The 23,989-nt window shown below is 41.8% G+C and overlaps 1 protein-coding gene across 5 annotated transcripts in view; it reads right to left on the bottom strand.

Moving 5' to 3' along the window:
• Window positions 1-23,989, bottom strand: part of ARHGAP24 (Rho GTPase activating protein 24) — a 664,176-nt gene that overhangs the window by 210,696 nt on the left and 429,491 nt on the right. Inside the window, exon 1 of one of the 5 annotated variants that reach the window (XM_088445044.1) lies at window positions 5,022-5,410. The exons of the other annotated variants lie outside the window; for them this stretch is intronic. The gene's annotated coding sequence lies outside the window, so the exon portion shown is untranslated. Of the gene's footprint in view, window positions 1-5,021; window positions 5,411-23,989 lie in introns of those variants that run through there. 5 annotated transcript variants of the gene reach the window in all.

Genomic DNA, 23,989 nt, shown 5'->3' with positions numbered 1-23,989 from the left:
GAAAAAGTGAAGCGCTGTGAATACTTTCCGTATGCACTGTATATAAACCCCAGAGCACGTTATTGGGGATGGGTATGGGATGCCGGCGTTCGGGAATCCCAACGCTGGCATCCTGACAGGGTTAGAATACCGTCGGTATTCTAACCCTCCCCCTCTCCCTAACCTCCCCCTTAGTGCCTATACCTAACCTCCGCCTCCCCGCACCCTAAACCTAACCCTCCCCCTAGTGCCTAACCCTAACCCCTAATGATAACCCTCCCCCTTACCTTCGGGATTCAGGCAGTTGGGATTCTGACAGATGTCGGGATTTTGTCGCCGACATTCTGACAGCCGGAATCCCCTCTTTTGGGATTGAAATACCGACAGCTTAATAGCCGCCGGTTCTAATCCTGACAGTGAGAGACTGACGGATGAAGCTCCCGACGGGCGCCCGTAAGTATAATAACCCTCCCCTCTCCCCCCTCTAACCCTCCCTTAGGGGTGCCTAACTCTAACCTCCCCCCTAGTGCCTAGCCCTATCCTCCCCCCAGGGGTGCCTAAACCAACCCCCCCCCCTCCCTGCGCCCTAAACCTAAGTCTCCTGGGGGGATGCCTAACCCTAACCTCCCCTCTAGTGCCTAGCCCTAACTCCCTCTTTCCCTAGAGTAACCCTAACCTTCCCCGGGGGGTGCCTAACCCTAAGTCCCCCCGGGAGTCTCTAAACCTAACCCCCCCATTCCCGGGCTAAGTGCATACTTACCTGGCAGGAGGACGATCAGTCTGGCGTCCTCCGGCGTTCCGGAGTCGGGATGAACATAGGCGTTGGTATTTCGACGCCTATGTTAAATCCCTTGCCGAGATGACACTGTCAGGATTGAGACCGGCGGCCACGCGGCTGCTGGTCTCATAACTACATCCCCCCCTTATTGTGTTCAATCTCAACTTCTCTTTATCTGGAATCAGATGAATATAGAACAGTCTGTAGTCAATCAAATCATTAGAATGTGTATTGATCATGTGGGACGTAGTGACCTGTCCATTTGTGAGATGATGTTAGTGTTGCATGGAGGTAAATTGTAAGCCATTTGGCAGTTATTGGGAGAACCTCGGGAGGTTGGCATCACTGGACCCACTCCTCCAACTTTTGTTACAATGCCTGACAATGGAGTGTTTTTTTTCTACCTCTGCCCTAATATGTTACCTAATTATACCAAAAACAATGTATCAGAAAACAAAGAATTATATTACTACTGCATCAATGCAAACGCAAAGGGTTGTACACCACCACACAAATTATCTTGACTTGCCTACAATGTCATATTATTCTCCTTTTTGCTACTGCTTTCTAAAAAAACTAAAATATTGTAATCCTTGCTTAGATGTCATTTGTATGTATTTCCAGAGCAGTACATTTTATTTTCTTGCAAAGCCCAGATCTGCAGAACCAAAGCGAAATTAATTCATCTGTGTTCTCAACTATATTGAGTAAATGCAGGTGGGAGCAAAATTATATACTGTACAGAATAAAACCCATAGAAATAAGTAGGTGAATGGTCTACAGAACAATAAACATTTATTTTTATAACACATTTAATAGATTGCTTTACACATTTTTAAAGCAAATTAAATTTATGGTCATCCCAATTAGTCGCAAATGCATTGAGAATGTGAGTCATTGCAGCAACAGTCGCACTTTATGACAGCGTGAATTTGCTCAAAACTACACAATTTTGTGAATTTGGGCTGAGAGCGGGTCGCAAGGGGTGTGAGATGTGGTGCTGATGCCAGTTTTTAACGCTGTGGCAATGGCAACTTGCATCCTTCACAGCTAATTAGATTGACCCCTTAGATAGAAACAGCTAAAATATAATATATGTATGTCAGTCATATTAAAGATACTGTAGTTTGGTTGAAAGCCCACCAGTTATTGCAGAACAGCAGCCATCTTTAGCCACACCACAGAATATGTAGAGTTGCTAGATAAACCTTACAGACCACATGGGTTGTCACAGCACAGATAAAGCTTATCCTCAACAAATTTTCATCAAATAGCAATTATTATCTATACCTGTGCTGTTAGCTACCAGATTTCTGTATCAGCTCTAATGCAGTGTTTCCCAACTCTAGCTCCTAGAAGCCAAGGTTTTAAGGATAACCATACTTGCGCTCACATAAATTGTGGTTACCAACATTTTGTACAAACTGCGTTATTCCACAGCATAAGGGACCCCTCAAGAATGGAGTACTCCGGCAGTGGGCATCATCATTGGCTCCCTACTTTTGCACATATTAGCAGTTCACATGCGCAGGTGGGCAATTCAGACATACTCAGTGCTACTGGGGCGAGTCAGATGGAACTTCTTCATCAACATCCTGCCAGAGGAAGGAAGTGAAAATGTTCGCTCTTCTCCTCTCAGGTAGGACATGTAGATGTATCAAAACCGTAATGCCATCAAGGTTGCGTAAACATTATCAGTATAACAATAAAAAAAATCTGTTTTTTCATTGTTTGTAAATAGCTCATCCACTGTGATCCCCGTAGCTTCTTATGGGACATGATACTACACTGCTAACAGGACTGAATGAGAAACCAATTAACACATTAGGTAAATTGCATAAACTAGTGATAACCCCAATTTCTGATGTATAGGGGGTTATCACCCCTTTGTAAATAAACACCTTAGTGCTGCATGAAAACTTGGACTGTAAAGGTGGCTTGTGGACATCTAGCTGGGAACTACCTCTGCAAGGTCTAAATAAACATTATTAAATTTTTCTCCATATAGAAGACACATCTTCTATTGATCTGATCATGTGTTCTTAAAATAAACCCTGACAGTCTCCAAAGACCATACATTTTGAGTCTACATATGCACAATTAAAGTGTATCAATCAGTTTCAAATTAAATATACCTGCCTATATGAGAGGGATAATGCATTTCCAAACCAGAGCTTCATCATGAAGAACAAAGAACATTTGAAGTAAATTTGAGAAGAGGTGATTAAAAAGCAGCAACCAACAGTTATTACAATATTAGAATATTTCAAAGTGTTTTAATAACCTCCAGAGCATGTGCTAAATCCATCATAAATATGTGGATATTGTACAAATATCAATTTGAATAGAGCAGGCCATCCTCCAAAACTGAGCCTACCCAACTTCTTGTTAGTTAGATCACAAAGAAGCATATGACAACTGTATGAATTCCAGTCTTTTATGGGAATTATGTCCATGGGACAACAATTGGGCACTTTACAGAATCATGTTTTATTGGGCTGTTAAACAATATTGAAGAAGACCCATATGAAAACTCCCCTAACATTTGCCAAAAATCATATAGCAGCAGGGGCATAATGCTATGGGATGTTTTTCGGCTGCTGGTACCGGAAAACTTGTCAAAATAAGCAACATATTGACAAAGCATCGCAATAAACCGACTGCAGTCTGCAAGAGACCTAAGGTTAGGACTTGGTTGAAGATTTATATTCTAGAAAGACAATGACTCCGAGCATACAGCAAATGCCACACTGGAGAGGTTTAAATGCTAAAAAAAATATACATGCCTAGTAAAACCCAGACCTCAAGCCCATTAATAATAGGTCGAATAATTTTAAATTTGCTGTTCAACTTCGTGGAACTCAGGCAATATAGAAAAGAAGGATGGGCGTCCAAATGGACCTGGTAGAGAATTATAACTGTAATTGCAGCTAAAGTTTCCTTTACCAAGTTTTAAAAAAAGGGGGTGGAGTAATAGTACTCAGGAAACCAATTCAATATTTGCATTTGTAAGTTAAAAATATTTCTAAATATTTCAAAAGTACTTTGTGAAGAGCAGTGGTAAGAATTCCTGAATAAATGACATTTCATTCCACTATGTAAGACAATAAAATCTGAACATAACCAAAAGGGGGGTTACTTTACTGCACATAACATAGTCCGCTTTTCGTGAAATGTAAAGATGGAATTCCCCTTTCCAAAATTTTGTGCTTGTCGTTGTCCCTGTAACTTGTGTCAGAATAGAGTCTTATACTGAACGCTGGTGATGTAAACGGAGATTAATATAAGCAGGAAAACTGAGGCAGACATGTACATGTAATGTTTCCAGCACACACAACACATTACAGTGCACTGACTTTCTGCCACACTATTTACCAGCACAAGGGACATGACTGTTTGTCTTAGTGACATGGATACTGCAGTGCCTTTACTGGAATTTATATGCATCTGTTTGTCAGCTGAAATGCTAAATGAAGATACGTTACTGTAGATGCCCTGTTCAGAACTCATCTGCCACATAAATAAACTATACAGCATATTTTGATTTATTAATGAACTGCGTTTATGTGTCTCATTACAGCATTAAAATATTTTTAAAGAGATCTCCATCCAGTGATTACACTTTACCATCACACTGTCTCTGAATTCAAAAGCTGCCAAAAGAAATGTACCTGCACCATATATTCCTAGCAACCAAGCAATAAATGCTCCATTTACAGTATGCAGACCAGAGCTGTCATTCCAGTGTCTCCCTTATAGCGATTTGTATGAAATTGGACAGCAGTGATATAAAATCAGACAAATCAACAATTGTCTTATCGTGCAGCATAGTACAGAGCAGCTTTGCTCCAGCCATTGAGAATTAAAGCATTAGATAAGTTAAATCGCTCATGTAATTTAATAATATAATATTTAGAGTACAATGATTGAGTTAAAAGATGAATCCAGAGGTCTGTAAAGTTCACTCAGAGGAACATCCTACTCACACGTGTGTCCCAGTGATTATACTGTCACCCAAGAGACATTAATACATAGAATAATAGCTGCCAGATACAGTGACAGGCTGCCAGTAAACAAATAACATATCTGTATAAGAGATCAATGAGAGTGGTACAAATGATGACATGTCCTAATACGAGGCATGCACTGGGCACTTCCAGGAGAGCTTGTTGGAGGCTAATAAGACCTGTAAAGTCCTGTAAACACGCCACTCCGTACAAACTGGCCAGACTAATCTGCTGAGCAGCTGGCAGACAAAACTCACCCGTGTTGATGCTTTCACAGCCCGGAGGATATTGCCCGTACTACCCTAGTGGCGCTGCTGCTCTGCCTGCACGGAGCTCTCTGCATCTGTTCCCTGTGTGACTGCTCACTGCAGCCTCTCCCATGACTCCATCAGCCAGGAATGGCACTGGCACTGCCTCTTACTGGCACTGCTCAGGCTCAGGTGTGAGGTGTCATCGCTTAGTAAGGTCACAGGTATGACAGGAGCGGAGCCGCAGAATATAGTGACTAGTAATGAGAGAGCCGGCAGCATGTGAGGAGGATGATGATGATGAATGCTGCTTCCCTACAGCTACAGCCCATCGCAGGGCACGGAGATATGCTGCTGCAGGAAGCAGAGGTTAGAGGGGGGATTGGATTGATCATCACAACAGAACCCTCACTGTCCATCATCCATAGCACGCAGCAGCCTATGGCTGAGGAACAAACAACGAGGAGAGCCTGGTTTCCAGTTCTAGAACACTCTCACTTCAGTTCAGATGTCAGGAGTGCTGGCTCTTACTGAAGTAGAAGTGAGATTAGCAAGTACAAGGAAACCACTAATTCTCTTTCCACCTATTTATTTATATATTTATTCATTCTACTGCCCATAGTAGGCTGAGTAAAGCTGAGCAGTTTCCTGAACAAATGTCCTATCAATACCTTCAGTGGGTTCTGTCTCACAAATTAAGTCTTTATGCAAAGTCAGAAAGCAGCAAACTGCAAACATTGCATTTATCATGCAAATGGGGAAGTGTAATTATGTCTGTGCAGTTTTCATTAACCACTGTACACTGGATAACTTCTCTCCAGCCCAGATCTCTCTAGTGCAGAGTTTCTCTAACTCAGGGCCTGATTCAGAGCCGGACGCTCTGACCAGAGCGCTCGCTCTGAATCAGGGCCGGCCTACCTAAAATTGGAGCGGCCTCCTGGCCACTCGCATAGCTGTGGGTGACCATCCACAGCTTATGCGAGCGGCCAAAAAGATGCTCGCGATGGTCAAGACCATCGCGACCATCGGGCTTGCGACAAGACCCTTGTGGTAGGGTCTCGTCTGCCGCAAGCCCGGAGTGCTTTTGGCTCTATCAGAGCCAAAAACACTCCCACTGACATCACTAGTGATGTCAGTGGGGCCGGACCCAGACGGTAGGCGTTCCCATGGGAACGCCTCCGTCTGGGCAGCCACGCCCCAGCACGTCCACCAAAGGGGGCGTGCTGTCAATCACCATCGAAAGCACGCCCCCTTTGGTGCGAGACCCCGAGCGACGGCTTCTACGTCTCTCGTCGGGTCTCGCGCATGCGCACGACGGAGCAGCCTCCGTCGTGCGCATGCGCATTTGGGTAACATCGACCCGCTTGCGAGCGTACAGAGCTCGCGAGCGGGTCTGAATGAAATCCTCGGTCCCCAGGACTCCACATCGGTCACATTTCCAGGTCCCCAGCAGGTGCACAGGTATATCCATTACTCACTGACACATTTCAAAAAAATCTACAGATGGAGTTAATTATTCCACTTGTGATACTGTGAGGAGACCTGGAAAACATGCACTGTTTTGAGGACCAAGTTTGGGAACCTGTGCTCTAATGTAACTACAGTAGTAGGGAGAAATAAGTGTTTTGGCATCTATTCTAGATTTTAGTTTATATTGAAGGGAATGGTGTATGCCTGTTTTTTTTTCTGATTATAGATCATTATTACAATACAGTAGATTCTTTTGCACATTTATTAAACTGTATTTGCATTATCCCTCTACACCAGTGACGTGCGGTGAGGTCAATGGCTGTGGAGGCAGATATGTATAAAAAAACAGTTTTTATATCAAAACTCTGGAGCATGGCAGGGAGTATGACAGGGGAGGGAGTATGACAGGGGAGGCTCTGCCTACGCTGACAGCACATCCCTGCTCTTCATATCCTGTCTCCTTCGTGTCCCTTAGGGGAAAACTTCAACAACAAATTATTTTTCAACAGCAGAAAACAAAGGTCCTACAGTATCTCTGTTTTTCCAGCCATAGTAAGTGGAGTGGAGTTTGTAGTTATTTTCCTGTCCTATCTCTCCCTGTTCAGGTGTAACAACCAGTGGAACTTTACTCATTATTAATATTCAGACTGTGCGTATTGCTGCTGAATAGATAGCTGTCCAATCAATTTCAATAGACATCCTGGCTGTCCAATAAACATCTAGCAGAAAATATAGAATGCAATGATTCCCATCCCACCTTAATGAATTCAATTACTCCACTAGTTTGCAGATTGCGTACGCTACTAATTCAGCAGCGTACGCATTTGCTGCTGCGAAAATATGCTAATACCTGCCACAGCTCAGCCAGCATAAAGCCGCCCACTGTTGCTTTCTCATATCCGTCCAATGTTGCTCTTCTGCGTGAACATCGGTACCATTGATGCACATCGGCGATGTATGCAGCATCTATAACAAGCCACAGACACTGCAAGCCTACCTGCACATAGAGAGCTCTCATGCTGCGTACGCAATCGCAGTGGCTAATTTATGCACGTCCATGGAACGGCAATCAAACGGACAGACACTCCTGCGTTTTTCCAACCACACCCCTGTCACCTCCTCCAAACGCTGACAGCCTGTCACTCATTTTGCGATGGATTCATCTGTGCGCCCGTCATCGCAATGTGACCTCTGCGTACATGCAGTGCGTCTTGTATGCATGTACTATGTTAAATAATAGCTCAATTTGCAAACTCTGCTGAATCAGCCCTACAATACATAGAATTAAAGTCACCATCTATTTGCACCCTTTTTTCTGATTATTCCTCATTGAAGCTGTGAGTGGTTGTGGTGTAATCACAGAAGCAATATAATATGGTGTTTGCTATAAAGTGAGTTTTGCATTTCTTGGGTCACCTTAAGGTAAACATTTTGGTCTTTTCCTCACATATGGGATAACCATTCACATAAAGGGTGGGATATGCTAAGCATCACATCCGTAATGCGGTACATCCCGACACTTATTAGGTACATACCAGAGTTAATTATGTACTTAGAAATGCGATTAAAACCACAGAGGACAGCTGTCCAGATAAGAGCTGTCCTTTGCGATAAAGTGATATCGGGGTTTAATACCCAGAAGTCCCTCTGTGCATGTGCAGAATGGTACGCACCACCACAGGGGACTCTGGGGGGTGGAATCTGATTGGATCCCTCTCAGAACAAATGTGAATAGAAGCCCATAGGCTTCTACTGGATAACACGATCTTTAGATGGTGTTATTATCCTGGTCCAAGCTCTGGAATGTATCACATTCCAGGGCTTGGTACATATGAAAAATGAGGTAAACCCCCCGAAAACTGCATTTTTGCCCTTAGTACATCCCACCCAAAGGCCCCAATTTATCAAAATGAACTGATAAGGAAGATTTTTTAAATCACAGTGAAGGAAACTAATTTATCGCCTCAAATTGCCAATAAAATATTGCTTAGTTTACCACTTCACCGGGCTAGGCTGTATGGATTAGTACATTGTAAATTTGGACTCTCATCTAAACTAATAAAAATAATATAAACAATACATTGTAAAATATAAATGAAAATGATCAAACCGAATAAAGCTTTTTCCAGTCACTTTCTCCTGTTATCGCCAGCCTTGTTAAATAGGCTTCACCATGCAAAGGCATTCTTACTATCTTTGTACATTAGGTTTATTGAAAAAAGGTCTACTCCCCATTTTCATTGGCTAGTGACCATTATGCCTTTTGATAAACATGCTCCTAAATTGTATCTCCTATCCCTTACATGGGTGTAAACATTTAATTATAAATATTTCAATTTGTATGCATGGGCTTTCATGAGTACTATTTGCTTGTCTCACCTCATTAATATTCTATATAATAATTTTCATGCTTACAATTCTGTATAAAAGACTTTAAAGAATAAGGGCCTGATTCAGTAGCGATTGCTAATGCGATCGCAGCTGCAATTTCACATGGAAAGCAGCTGCGAAAATATGCTAATGCTTGCCAAAGCTCAGCCGGCATAAAGACGCCCACTTCTGCTTTCTCATATCCGTCCACTGCCGCTCTTCTGCGTAAACATCGGTACCAACGCCACACATCGACCACTCATGCAGCATTTACCTGCCACATACACTGCAAGTCTCTCAAGCTGCGTATGCAATCGCAGTGGCTAAGGAACGGCGTTCAAACGGATAGGCACGCCTGCTTTTTTCCGACCACTCCCCCATCACTACCGCCAAACGTTCACAGCCTGTCACTCACTCTGCGATGGATTCCTCTGTTTGTGCGTAATCGCAGTGCGATCACAGCGCATGCGCAGTGCGGTTTATACACATGCGCAATGGCTAACAATCGCTTGATCTGCATACGTAGTTGGATTTGTGGTCACTGAATCAGGCCCTAAATCAGTTGAAGATGAAAGAATATAACCAAGGTGATAAATAATGTACAGTATGTGACTATTGCTTGTTGTTTATTTTTAATTTGTAGTTTAAGTACTTTAAATACTTAAATGTATTAAAAGGCTGCAACACCCTACACATCACAAGTAGGATCGTAGTGTTCACACAGCATGCCCAGTGGCTCCACAACTTAGCTTGATAAAGTTCAATGACAGGGAAGAGTATAGATTATGCTTATCCCTGCACAAATTAGGGCTGAGCAGGTTCAGATGCTACTTTAAGTATCACTAAATGTTGATACACTTATGTTGTGCAGGGCTGTCAAGACGCGTTGGGTACGTTATGCTGGTGCTTGGGATACCGACGTTCAAAGTGGTTGTGACTGGATACAGATAATATCCCAGCACATGGGATGCCGGCGCTTAGAATACCGGCATCCCGAAGGTAAGTAGTGAGATTAGGGGGAGGGTTAGGCGTTAGGGTTAGGCACTAGGGGAAAGTTTAGGGTTAGACACTAAGGGGGAGAGTTAGGTTTAGGGTGCGGGGAGGTGGAGTTTAGGTTTAGGCACTAGGGGGGGGGGTTAGGTATATCCACTGGGGAGGGAGGGTTAGGGGTATGGAGAGGGGGAGGGTTAGGATACCTAACCTATCCTGACCCTATAGGGATGCTGGCATCGTGTTTTTGACCGCCGGGATCCCAAGCACCGGCATCCCGTACCAACCCATTGTGAATGGTCTTTTGGTAAGTTTTGCAATGCTAGTCTAGTCTTTACCATGATAGGGCTTGATTTATCAACAAGTTTTATCATTCATATCGAGTGATAAAAACTCATTGCATACAATAAATGGTGCTCCTGCCAATCCTCTCCTAATTGTCATGTTTCAAACATATGACAGTTAGGAGCTGATTGGCTGGAGCACCATTATCATAAGCAAAGTGTTTTATCACTCATTGTGAATAATGAAACTCGTTAATAAATAAATATAGGAGGATAAATGAGGCCCTCAGTTTTATTTGCTAATGAGACATGTCCTCGGTGCCCCTATTAAGATGCTCTTGACGTCCCTTGGTTCCTCCCAATTGATTCTCTTTTGTTATTTTCAACTTTTGGACCACTTGGTGGGGAGGATTTGCAAAAGCTGTGACTCTGCTTGGAGAGGGATTTGGGAACTCTCTCAGATGACCATGGGGTGTCTATATTAGCCACGCCTCACAAAGCGATTGTTCCTGCAAGGTACCAACAGATCTAGCTGAATATAGTACATACAGATGTGTCCATTTGTATCTTTGCCGCTTGTGCGGCAAGCACGCGCACGCATCACGCCATGAGACTTGCCTCGCAAGCGTGCGCCACGGAATGCCATGCCGCAGCAGCATCCGTACCATGCAATCAAATCACGGGTGCGAATGTGGCACACGTACCAGGAGAAGAGGAATCATCTGTAGATCCCATCTTAGCCCTTCTTGGCTTATTAAGGGCCTCATTTATTAACAATTTTTGTCATACGCAATGAGTGCTAAACCTTGTTGCGTATTATAGATGGGGCTCAAGCCAATCAGCTCCCAACTGTCATTTTTCAAACAGTTGACAGATGGGAGCTGATTGGCTAGTGCACCATTATCATACGCAACGAGCTTTAGCACTCGTTGCCTATTATAAAACTTGTTGATAAATGAGGCCCTAAGTTTGAGACTGCCAGTGATTCTAGATGTCCTAAATAGGCACCTCAATTTATCTTTTGGCACCTTCTGTGGGACTGTTGTTATTGTGCCGTGGTCCAAACATTCTGGGACAGGGGGTGGGGATGTATTTCCAGAATCTATGTATTAGCTCCATTGTGTCTGGCTGCTATCTGTCTCTCTGGCTTATGATTCTCCCTGTTGGCTGATGACTCTACCTTGCTTTAAGTTCTCATTACATAGATCAGGAACTGGGGAATTCACATGATTGTCTATTTAACCTATTGTTAGCCTCATGTTGTGTTTTACTTTTTCTATATATAACCAGTTTTTTTATTTTGTCTTTGTCATTTCGAATATTTACTGCCTAATACCATACCTACATTTCTATACTTCACTCTTGATTTTACTGAGAGACTATATATGTTTTTAGTTCTATAGCTAAAGATGTACGGGTCCCTGTTAATATCTGTATCAGCACTCTCTTTAAGGTTGTATTGTGCACTTGACAAAAAAGATTGTCAAAAAATCGAGAAAGAGGTAATTTAGGGGCCTATTCAGATAATTAAGTATCCAACTCGCTGTGAGTAGCAGTGGTGCATACAAAATCATCGCAGCAATTCAACATTGCTCCGGTGAGAAGACAGCTGTCTCCACAATCTTTATCATCTCTACTTTAGTAGCCGTGAAATTTAGCACTGCCATGTCTGAGTCGGTGCATTTACATGAACTGAGGTGCACACATGCGCAAAAGAACCCGGAACCTGGATGTAGGGCCTCATTTATCAATGAGTTTTATCATTCACAAAGAGTCATAAAACTTGTATGATAAATGCTGCTCCAGCCAAGCAGTTCCCAACTGTCATTTTTCAAACCGATGACAGTTGGGAGCTGATTGGCTGGAGCATCATTATCATACGCAACAAGTTTTATCACTCATTGTGAATGATAAAACTCATTGATAAATAAGGCCCTAGGCTCCTCTTCGTGACCCAGGACCTTCTTCTCTGGAGATGGTGAAGGTTCCGAAATGTATTATTTTCGCAGTTTGATGAATTCAGGTCCCAACACTATTGTATGGGGACATCGGGACAGATCGGAACTGAAATGTAAGTAGGAAATATTACCTTTATAATGAATAGCTCTGATACTTAATTTCTACTAAATGTTAATTTTCACCTACTTTTGTAGAAATTAAGGAATAATGAACAGACTACTTATAATTAAACAACCATCCTGTAAACTTTATTTACATCTTATATATATGATCACCAGTTTTTCTAGCACAGTTTACAATCGGACAATATACAGTAAATTTTGCTTGCAATAAATATACAAATATAGACCAGAAATTTCTTCATTGATTCAACAACTGCATCTTAAAATGTTGCTTTATCCCAGCGGGAGGAAATGTAAATCCGTAATTTCATATGTGCAATATAATTCTTATTAATGTAGTTGTCTAAGACGAGCTCTGTACAGATGAATAAGCCACCCATGGACCATAATTTACTTCATGTGCCACAACCTGATTCCCTGCCTTGAAGCATTTTTTTTTTAATTCAGAGACTTTTGAACAGTTTTTATATGTAATTAATTCTTAGAATGAATAGTAATACATCAGCTAGCTAACACAAATCCTACATCTCTTTTTATGTATTTCTACCAGAAGGCTTTTCCATATGTCTATCACCTTACTCAATTATATATTACTAGTTCTACAATTATAAGGATTTATTAAACATTTAAAAAATAAAACAAAGTACAAGTTGATCAATGGAAAAAGTTATATTCATTATATAGAAATGGTATGGAAATCCAGGGGTCTAAGTAGAAACTCATAGGCCCTCTTGCTACTCGTAAATGCTTGATGAGCTTTCCCTTCATCAGCAGACTTTTCTACACCCTTTACTCCCAACGTAAGTACAGTATTAATTTTTTCTCTATATTAAAAAAACTACTGAAAGACTTGCATAGGTCTCCCCTGTTGACTGCAACAATATATACATGAAGGTGACATACCCGGCTCACTGCAGTTCAGAAATCTCTGCTGACCAACATAGGAGAGCATTGCATATGAAAATTTGCTCGGGGGAAATTAGTAACTGTCAGTGCAGGTGCAGTGTGACAGTTGGTCCTCTGACTCACTGCTCTTCTGTTGGAGCTCTGTCTGCCCCCCACTGGTAAATATCAGCCTGTGCCTTCAAAACAGTGCAGTTTTAGGCACTGAAAGACTTCCTGAGCGAACTTGCTTAAACTAAAATTACAAATCAGAGACTTCACGACCTACTTGATGGGCACCATGTACACCTCCATGGCCCTGATAAACTTCAAACATAGCCAATAACCTAATCCTTGGCTAACTACACCACCATGCCAAATTTGGTGGAGCCAGGTACAAAACTCTGGCCGTGTATAACGGACAAACAAATACACACACTTTCTTGCTTATTATATAGATGTAAAGCAGAATAATTGTTGTCTAATTCTGAATAATCTTAAACTGGCCATAGGAGAGGGGAGAAGTGAAGGACCGGTAATCAGAGTTCCTCCTTACACTGTAAGATGTATAGAGGCAATTTCCATTCACAGTATGGAAGTGGCTGAATGACAATCAGTAGTACTGATAACCAAAAACAATTGTCCAGATTATTTATTTGGTTGTTTTCAGTCTGTGAAACGCTTATCGTTAATGTTCATGCACTAAACAATAATCGTTCAGAGCAATTGTTTTATCGGCTGATCTCAATGATTATTCTTCAGTGTATGATCTGTTTTAGATTCAAGCCAATTTACACAGGATGTGACTTGCAGTGGACACCTGGCACCCCACTCATTTCTCTCTGTAAAGGATGTAAGCGCAGCATGAATGCTGTATGCACTAATACTTTGCCCAGGAACAGAGTTTCATGGCTCCAAGACCCAACACTACGGTCCCAAAGCTTTTAGTTACAGCCAATGATTAGTGATGTAGGATGACGGTGCTAGTAGGCACAATTATCATTTTAAAATATGAGGTCTTTGTATACCAGGCCTGATGGGACCCTGTGATTCTGTATTTCCAATATTCCATTACCTATCTAGGTACAAGCTATTTCCTCTCTAATTGTCGTTTACAGATTCTAAGTGATTCCCTGCAGTGTCTATTTTTACAATTATAAAAAGTTAGGTGTAGATTATATCTATCTCCAGTATATTTAGTTCTTATTATGTATTAAAACCTTTACATAATGTACATAGGTTTATTAATGTTTTAAAATCTATATTACATAAAGTAATTTGAATTTTAAGTTGCATTAAAACTGCTGTATTTTTTAATGTTTAGGGGTCTATGGAGCAATAGTGACGATGTTGCCCAGAATATTATCTGGCAACATCGTCATGATTTTTTATCAATTATTGAAATTTATGGAAGCTTCCGAAAACAATACCTTGTTACAGCTTCTGCGCATGCTCAGTCATGCGCTTCCGAACAGTCTCCGTCCCTGCTTTGAGGTGACCGCAGACGGGTAAGTGCAAATACATCCTGTCCAAATTGATTGACATGTGTACACAGACTTTATATTAGTCTGTATACATGTATATTTAGGTGATTTTATTTTTTAACATTTATATATAAATGTTAAATATAATAGCACATAAATATACATGTATACAGGCTAATATAAAGCCTGTGTACACATGTCAATCAATTTAGGCAGGTTTGACAGGCTGGAGATGTACTTACCCTCGGCGGTCACGGCAAAGCAGGGACGGAGACTGGGCGGAGTTACAAGTTGCTGCAGGTGCTTATGGGAAAATTTCCCTCTGTCCCTGCAGTTTTCGGGGAATTTTATGTATTTTCTTAATATAACGCCATTCTGAGATGGCGTTATATAAAGTAAATATTTTTGAGTAATTTAACGCTTTTTGCTTTGCTGAATAGCAAAAAGCGTTAAAGCAGTGTAGAGATCAATGGCTGATCCCTACAGTGCGGTACTCTGTGAGATGGGAATTAATAGAGAAGATAATTGTGTTAGTTTCTCCATTAACCCATTTCTGAATAGTGAATTTACATAAAAAATGTGGATATGATGATTTCCGCATTTAAAAAAAAAACAAACCCCATTGCTGAATAGACCCCTTAGCAAGTAATAAAAAGTTACCATTTCATATTATAGTGTATTGAGATCTTATATGAGTTACAACACTAGCAATGTGTTGGAAGACGTAGACACAGCAGTGCATCTGTAAATAGCCCAAGGAGCATCACTTCCTTAACAGCCCGTTCGTTGTCTTTGTTTACAGTTCATTTAAGATCTTATTTATTGCATTGGAAATAATTGTCTGGGGATATCTGAACATAATATTTTCTATTACGCTGGCCGACGATGAATTACACAACTGCTCCAGTCACTTCATTTAAGGGCTTCAAGAGTTTGGTAATTTAGTGATGCATGTAAGAAAGTAGATCCAAAACTAGAAATTAAGTAATACAAAATCTATCTTCACACTATTCATGAGTAATGAAGAAAATGATATTGTAGGTCTGTTATAATATATACTTTTCAGTTATGTGTTGCTAATATTGATCACACTGTTACCATCTCTCAGTGACCTTGCCTTCTATTGCTTGCCACCAGGATAACTAATATGAGCACAGTAAAGTAAATAGATGAGGCACAGAAACCAAGTGTCAGTAAGACTACCTAGGTAACAGTATATCGTCCTGCACCTGATTCAATAGCAAACTACATGGCTTCGCTCGTATCGCCCCGGATCCCCGAAATTCGGGTAGGTTCGGATCTCTGAGATCCAAACCCGCTCATCTCTAATAATTATACACACTTGTACGCTTGACATATAGCTACCGCGAATGTTGCTGGCTTTAAGATGGATGAGTCGTGAGAACATACCGTATGTATGTAACAGTGCTTTTATTTACAGCATATGTGTCTTTCCCTAAGTATGTTCTCAGCTTATATGCGCTCATTTCATACCTATAGAAAATCAGCTTGGATATTACTCCTGAATTATATCACCATCTTTAAACTAATATAAGAACATTAGCAATAATATGAATAAAGCTTTATTAAGGACATTGGATTAGGATTCAGCTACATTACCTTATTCCATATGTTTTAGCCAAATACTACATATGCTATTTGTGAACCATGCAAACAAAAATTAAATACATTGTATCTGCAATAAAACCTGATTACATATAATGAGTAACACACACCATATTAAATCTGAATATTAAAACTGCACGCAATAATAATATGCAATGAGTTTTGAGGAAGTCACTAATGGTAAAGCCATAAGAAAACAGACTGTTGGCATGCTGTTCTTTAAGATATTTCCTCTTTGTAATTACTTTGTTGCATATCTGTGCATTATAAAATCTATGTATCAAAGAGAGGATGTTATTTCTTTATGCTGCATCCTATTCTAAATGCAGGTAGTATGACTAATGTGCCAAGTCTTGTAATGAAAATGTTTGAGCTAGAAAAGCCTGGAAGTGACAATAGTAAAATTTGTAAGACAGGATATTTTGTTCTTGTTGAATGACAGGAAATGTTTCATTGTAAAATGTCTTCTTTTATTACGAATACACATTTGTGAACAACTACAATAAAGATTTTTTTTTTAAAAGAAACTAAGGATACTGTCTGAAAGAAATATATATTAAAGTTTTTATATATTACTCAGTAAATAATATAAATAAAATAACAGGAGAAATTACAGTATATCAAGCCTGACTCAGAAATGGACGCTGTTAGTTTTGCTACTGCATGTTTGGACTAATTACTGTTTTGCAAACTTCTTGTAGATAATGTTATGAGATTTTCAGGTGCAACATTTTACTTGCAAACCTCCCATTTAGGTTCTTTTTTGTGGAATGCGGTAATTGACCCACGTCCATTATCTTCCATAACAGTCACTGGCTTCTGTATCTTGTTCAGTGACAGAATTGACTTTGCTATAGCATCTCTGACAAGGACCATCTTCTTCTCCAGAAACTATCTTCAGGGGAGGCAATCTGTACAACAGACTGTACTGGCCTCCAAAAGATATTCATTGTACTGACAATGGTAATATTCCAATGCCCTGATTTATGCCTCACTGTGTATATGTCTGATTGTTTGAAACCGCTTTCATCTTCATGTTGATATCTTTTTGTTTTGGAAAGTCTCTACCACACAGTAGGACCTCAAAGAGAGTGAGGTATTTATATTTACCAAAGAACTGACATTGATTTCCTAAATACAGTATGTAGAATCAATGAACAAGCTGAGGCCCTGATTCAGAGCCGGACGCTCTGACAGAGCACTCGCTCTGAATCAGGGCCGTCCTTGTTTTTCAGAGCGGCCTCCTGGCCGCTCGCATAGCTGTGGGTGACCACCCACAGCTATAGCGAGCGGCCAGGAAGATGGTCGCGATGGTCAAGACCATCGCGACCATCGGGCTTGCGACGAGACCCCAGAGCCGAAAGCACTCCCACTGACATCACTTGTGATGTCAGTGGGGCCACTTGTGATGTCAGTGGGGCCGGCCCCAGATGGTAGGCGTTCCCCAGACGGTAGGCATTCCCATGGGAATGCCTCCATCTGGGCAGCCACGCCCCCAGCCCGCCCACCAAAGGGGGCGTGCTGTCACTCAACATCGACAGCACGCCCCCTTTGGTACGAGACCCGGAGAGACGGATTGCCCGTCGCTATCCGGGTCTCGCGCATGCGCACTGGGCCACCATCGACCCGCTTGTGAGCGCATAGCGCTCGTGAGTGGGTCTGAATCAGGCCCTGAGTCACTTCTCAGGTAATATATTAGACTTTTGTAAATTGAGCTTTTGATCATTATGTCCATTCATCAATAAAACTAAATCAACTGAGTAAGTTGACTTTGACAAAATATATATTGAGCTCCAATTAGGTAAAATTTCTAAACACCTTTGAGCTAAGTTATTAGTTACTAGTTGGAATACCTGGCATTGCCTGGGTTGAAGAATGGACTTTGAAGTCCATCTGCAACCTTAATTTTTTACATTGTCCTCGCCTATAACCCCATTCCATTGATCCAGAAAAAGGACCCCACTGTTTGCTAACATGATTTTAGCCCTGAAAAGGACCTATCTATCCATTTTGCCTCTCTTTTACTTCTAGCAGCTGAGAAGCTGCGATTCAGACTGGATCGGTTTTATGGTGGCATGCATGGCTATTCTGAAACTAAAGCTGAGTACAGAGTAGAAGATATGTCATCTGATCCGACGGATATGACCGACATATCGTTCACATCGGCCAGTGCATACCCACTATGAACAACCATGCACGCTCCCACAGGGTCGTTCATCGCATTGACAGGTCGAGTCTACATGCTGCTCAATCTGTCAATTTGATGAATGACCCCATGCTTGTGGAGGTGGTTGGTGAATGACATATCATATGGTTGTTCACCAGATTGTGCAGTGTCAACTGACCATGCAATATGTCATCCATCGCATCGTGCATCGGCCAAGAACACACATCGTTTAGTGTGTAACCAGCATTAGTCTTTGGTTGTGCCTCCTGCAAAGGACCACACTTTTGAAGGCTTAGATGTAAAAAGTACTAAACTTAGTTTGAATGTGGTACACCAAAGGGGCAAAGCTTTCACAAGGAACACAGAAGTCATTCACACTTGGATAACAATGCAATTTAGGAGTAAATGACAGTGCAGGCAGGCATATTCCCTGACTCTTTGGAATGGGCTATATCAGGAGCAGAATGATTTATAGGACAGAAATCAGTATAGCTTCCCAAATCACTGCGGTTTCAGAAATCAGTGCAGAACAGAAATCTCTGCAGACCAACATTGGAGAGCATGGCATATGAAAATGTGCTTGCAGGAAATTAGTAATTGTCAGTGCAGGTGTAGTGTGACAGTTGATCCTTCCATTCACTGCTCTTCCGCTAGAGCTCTGCCTGCCCCCCACTGGTACATATCATCGTGTGCCTTCAGATCAGTGCAGTTTTACGCACTGGAAGACTTCCTGAGTGAACTTGCTTTAAACAAAAATTACAAATCAGAGACTTCACGACCAACTTGATGGGCACCATGTAGACCTCCATGGCCCTGACAAACTTCAAACATGGCCAATAACCTAATCCTTGGCAAACTACACCATCATGCCAAATTTGGTGGAGCTAGGTACAAAACTTTGGCTGTGCATAAAGGACACACACACACACACACACTTTCTAGCTTATTATATCGACTAGCTGGGATACCCGGCGTTGCCTGGGTTGAAGACTGGACCCTGAAGTACACCTGCAGCATTTATTTGTTTACATTGTCCCCGTCTATAACCCCATTTCATTGATCCTGAAAAGGACCCCACTGTTTGCTAACATGCATGCAAGCAGTGGCGTAACTACCAGGGATGTAAGTGATGCAGCTGTTATGGTGCCCAAGCTGCACCTAGTCAAGCACACAAGGTGGGACAGTCAAGTCAGGGCAGCCAACGGGTATCAGCAGTGTTAATTTGGTGCCTAGTCCTGCCAGCCACCCCTGCCATGTCACCCTCCTAGTCCTGCCAGCCACCCCTGCCATGTCCCCCTCCTAGTCCTGCCAGCCATTCCTGCCATGTGTGCATAGAGTGTGCATTACCTGACACCAACCTGTTGGCTAGACCAGATCATTCCCACTTTTAAATTGCTTTCCCCCCTACAGGAAGGTGCTCCTAGTCCTGCAAGCCATCCCTGCCATGTCCCCCTCCTAGTCCTGCCAGCCACCCCTGCCATGTACCCCTCCTAGTCCTGCCAGCCACCCCTGCCATGTCCCCCTCCTAGTCCTGCCAGCCATCCCTGCCATGTCCCCCTCCTAGTCCTGCCAGCCACCCCTGCCATGTCCCCCTCCTAGTCCAGCCAGCCACCCCTGCCATGTCCCCCTCCTAGTCCTGCCAGCCATCCCTGTCATGTGCCTCAAAACCCAGAAGTCAGAACTCAACATTGCTTTACAGTTTTTTAAACTGGCTCTTTAAACAAATTGGTGCCTACTTTGTCAGTCCCGGGCACCATAATTTCTAATGGCAGCCCTGCCAGCTGGTACCCATTTTTAGGGATCGTGGGACAGTGTGTGGCCCTGACGAGGTTCAAACCTAGGAAAAACCTAATCCTGGTAAATCTACACCACCATGCCAAAATTGGTGGAGCTAGGTCCAAAACTCTGGCCGTGCATAAAGATCAAAAACAGACACAGACACACACGCTTTCTTGCTTATTATGTATAGATTATTGTAGAAGTATGTGTATTTATTTATTTCTGTAATTAAAGCTGACAAATATACTACACCATGTTGTTTCTCGCCTTTCCCTGTATTCTGAATATTCAAGCAAGGGAAAACTCCAGAGAGGATGTACATGTAGAAAATCTGAATGACAGATTAACACAGATAAACCTGAATTATTATCCATTTCGTGCGAGCACATCTGCACTTTACTGAACACACTAATTTAATTGTATATACTACACTATCAGGTGCCTACTCTTTTATATTGTTACAGACAACCTAACAAGTGCTATAAACTCCTGCTGAGAAAACAAGGTTTATGTACAATATGTGATGCACTGTAGTGTGTGTTCTTCAACTAATTAGTTATTGGAGATGTATAGTATATATATAAGATATAAACAGCCTGCAATAACAAGTCATCTTCCTGTCACTGATTTTACAGTCATGTTACTTTTTTGTTTTTATTCTGCATCGTTACTGAAGGTTTTATGTGCTCAACAGCTGAAAGAGAACATTATAATCATATCAGCTTTATACATTAATCTATAAAGATAAAACAACAACACCTGCTGAATTAACAATGCTATAGTGTGCCATTCCCATACTGAGCTACGATAGAACAAATGTCATTGTATAAGAGAGTGACAGACAAATAGATGAACATACAGTCAGAGAAAATAGGATAGACAGACTGCATACTGTACACTTATTTACATGCTGTTATGTATTTATCCACACAGAACATCAACAGGAAACCGAGCACTTTCAACTACTTCCATAGCACTGGAGCTGACAAAGTGACAGTCCCAGCCCATCTGTTTGAGCCTGCGGCATGCTAAATGAACTGCTAGATTTTAACCAAGCAGCATTTTTGAGATACAGATGTGCCCACATCTTACTTTCTTGAGCATTAAACATCCCTTCTAGTTGCGCCATGTTGTGGTGTGACTCAGTAGCGCTAACTGTCTTTTCGTGCAACTTTTTACCTTCAAATGCGTTTTATTTGCATAGCATTGTGAGTTGGATGCACAAGCAGCTTCTGCTGATTAAAATTATATGCGGCATGCCTATATTCTGTGTGCAACTGCGGCTGTATCTGCATGCGAAATGCTACATTACAATGTCATAGCCGCTCACACTGTAACAAAACATTTTGCATACAGATACAGCCACAGCCGCACACAGAATATAGGCATTCCGCATATCATTTTAATCAGCAGAAGCTGCTTGTGTGTCCTATTCACATCCCTGTGCGAATAAGACGCATTTGAAGGGTAAAAGTCTCAAGGAAATTCGCTCGGCACTCACACGTTATGTTTAATGCAACTTGTAGCACACAGAGGTAAGATGTATGTGAACACATCTGTATGTTATACATAGTCAATAGGCTCAATCTACTATACATCCATATTATCCCATGAGAATGTCACTCTGGTTATGACCTATGTCTCTTATTTATATTTAACAAGTAATTCATTTCCATATACATCAACTATATCAAACGTATATCTGCTCTACAATAACACTGGGGAACAGTCAATCTGTTGCCAGGGATTTAAGAGTCGATTTCGATTAATTTTGTGCTCCTGATCATGAATATGCCATGCTTATTTTCAAATGTTTGAATAGTTAAAAAGATATTTTTTTATTCCGTTTTTTTTTTTGTAGGATTTTCTTTTGTATTATTGTTGTGGGCAGTCCTTCTGCAGACTCCAACAGTAATTGGCCATCATGTGACGAACCCACCTTCCTTGATATCTTTTTTCAATTACCTGAATATCCTGGTGGAACTGTTCACCCTGTTCTTCGATTAAATCTCCTAGATTGGACAGGAAGTGATCTAAATGGCTGTACAAATACTCATGTTGGCACCTACTTTCTCGAAACATTTTAGCATGTTGTGGACTAAGGACCTCATTCAGAGGGCGGCCGCATCTATTTTCTTACCTGGCCTCCTGGCCGCTCGCTAGGCTGTGGGTGACCACCCACAGCTTTAGCGAGCGGCCAGGTTGATGGTCGCGATGGTCAAGACCATCGCGACCATCGGAGCTTGCGACGAGACCCTTGTGGTAGGGTCTCGTCTGCCGCAAGCCCCAGAGAGCTTCCGGCTCTAATACTGAAGCTCTCCCACCGACATCACTGGTGATGTCAGTGGAGCCACCCACAAATGGCAGGCGTTCGTTTGGGAATGCCTCCGTTTGTGAAGCCACCCCCCTGCCACACCTACAAAACGGGGTGAGCCGCCCCTTTTGTAGTGAGCCCCGGAGTGAGAGAATTGCTCTCTCACTCCGGGGCTTGCACACGTGCAGCGCGGCCGCTGCGCGTGCGCAGAGCCCAACATCAACCCACTTGCGAGCGCTCAAGCGCTTGCGAGCGGGTCTGAATGAGACCCTAAGTCATGATAGTTGTCTGCCTTGTGATTGCCTAAAAAATGTTGAATGACAGACACATAACTCAGTCATGCTTCAGATTCGGTTTCAATCATAGATGTTGTAAAATTTGGATCCTTCACCAGTTTCCGTACCTGTGGGCTGACAAAAATTCCTGCCTTTAATTTTTCAATACTAAGAGATGGAAATGTTCGCCAAAAATACGTGAAACAATCGCCTGACTTATCCAATGCTTTTACAAATTGTTTCATTAAACCCAGTTTGACATGGAGAGGCAGAAGGATGATTTCTTTCCTGTCTAATAAAGGGCTTATGAATGATGAAGATGGGCGGTAGAACTGTGCTCTCGTTGACCAGGGGGTGGTGTGTTGTGGTTTCGGGGTGCTGCACCTTTGTGTGGGAGTACCTTTCCCGCACTGAATACATATGGGGGTGGGGGGTAAGGTGCGCTCTTCCTGCTACGGTTTGCTGCCAGTGCTTTTGTTTTGCACATCTATCCCATAAGCATATGTGACAAGGATACTTAGTATATCCACTTTGCTGCCCAAGAAGAAAGTTTACCATTTTTAAATCGACACAAACAGACCACTGATGCTGAGAATAAGCAATTCTTTCTAAGACTAACTTGATATACTCATACTGTTCTTTAAGTTTTGTGGAATGACCGATAGGAATTGATGTAAATCTATTCCCATTGTGCAGTAATATTCATTTTAAGCTCCTTTTAGAACTATCCAAAAAAAGCCGCCAGTCTTCTGCTCGATATTCTGGTAAGTCCAACATCTGGAGAAGTTCCAGAATATTGTTGCAATACACAAGATTGTTATCTTGGCTAAAGAACGGCAGTATGGCTTGCTCTCTATTTTGTTACAACATTATAGTAACATCCAGCTCAAGACAGTGCTTTTCTTGAAGTCTGGATGCTAAAAGCTCAGCTCCTTTTTTCGATAAATTTCAGCCACGAATTAAATCGTTTAGTTCCTTTTGAGAAAATTTGTTTGGAGTAGAGGAACTTTCTTCCAACTCACTTTCATCTGTGTTGTCACTTGCACTGGATGAAATTAACATTTCCACATCATCACATTCAACTTCGCACAAAGAACTGAATAATGGTACAGGTAAATCTTCCCTATGTATTATCAGTTGTTTTGCAGAATTCATACTTGGTTATTCCCATTTGCGTTTCTTAAATCGATTCATACCCTTCACATTTACAGCACAAAAATAGCAGTCACTCGTGATCTTTTAGCTCACACCACAT

Source organism: Taudactylus pleione, unplaced genomic scaffold (assembly GCF_031769625.1).
Source record: "Taudactylus pleione unplaced genomic scaffold, aTauple2 ptg000376l, whole genome shotgun sequence".
Taxonomy (NCBI): domain Eukaryota; kingdom Metazoa; phylum Chordata; class Amphibia; order Anura; family Myobatrachidae; genus Taudactylus; species Taudactylus pleione.
Note: the sequence above shows the minus strand (reverse complement) of the source record. Positions and strands in the feature narration are given on the sequence as shown.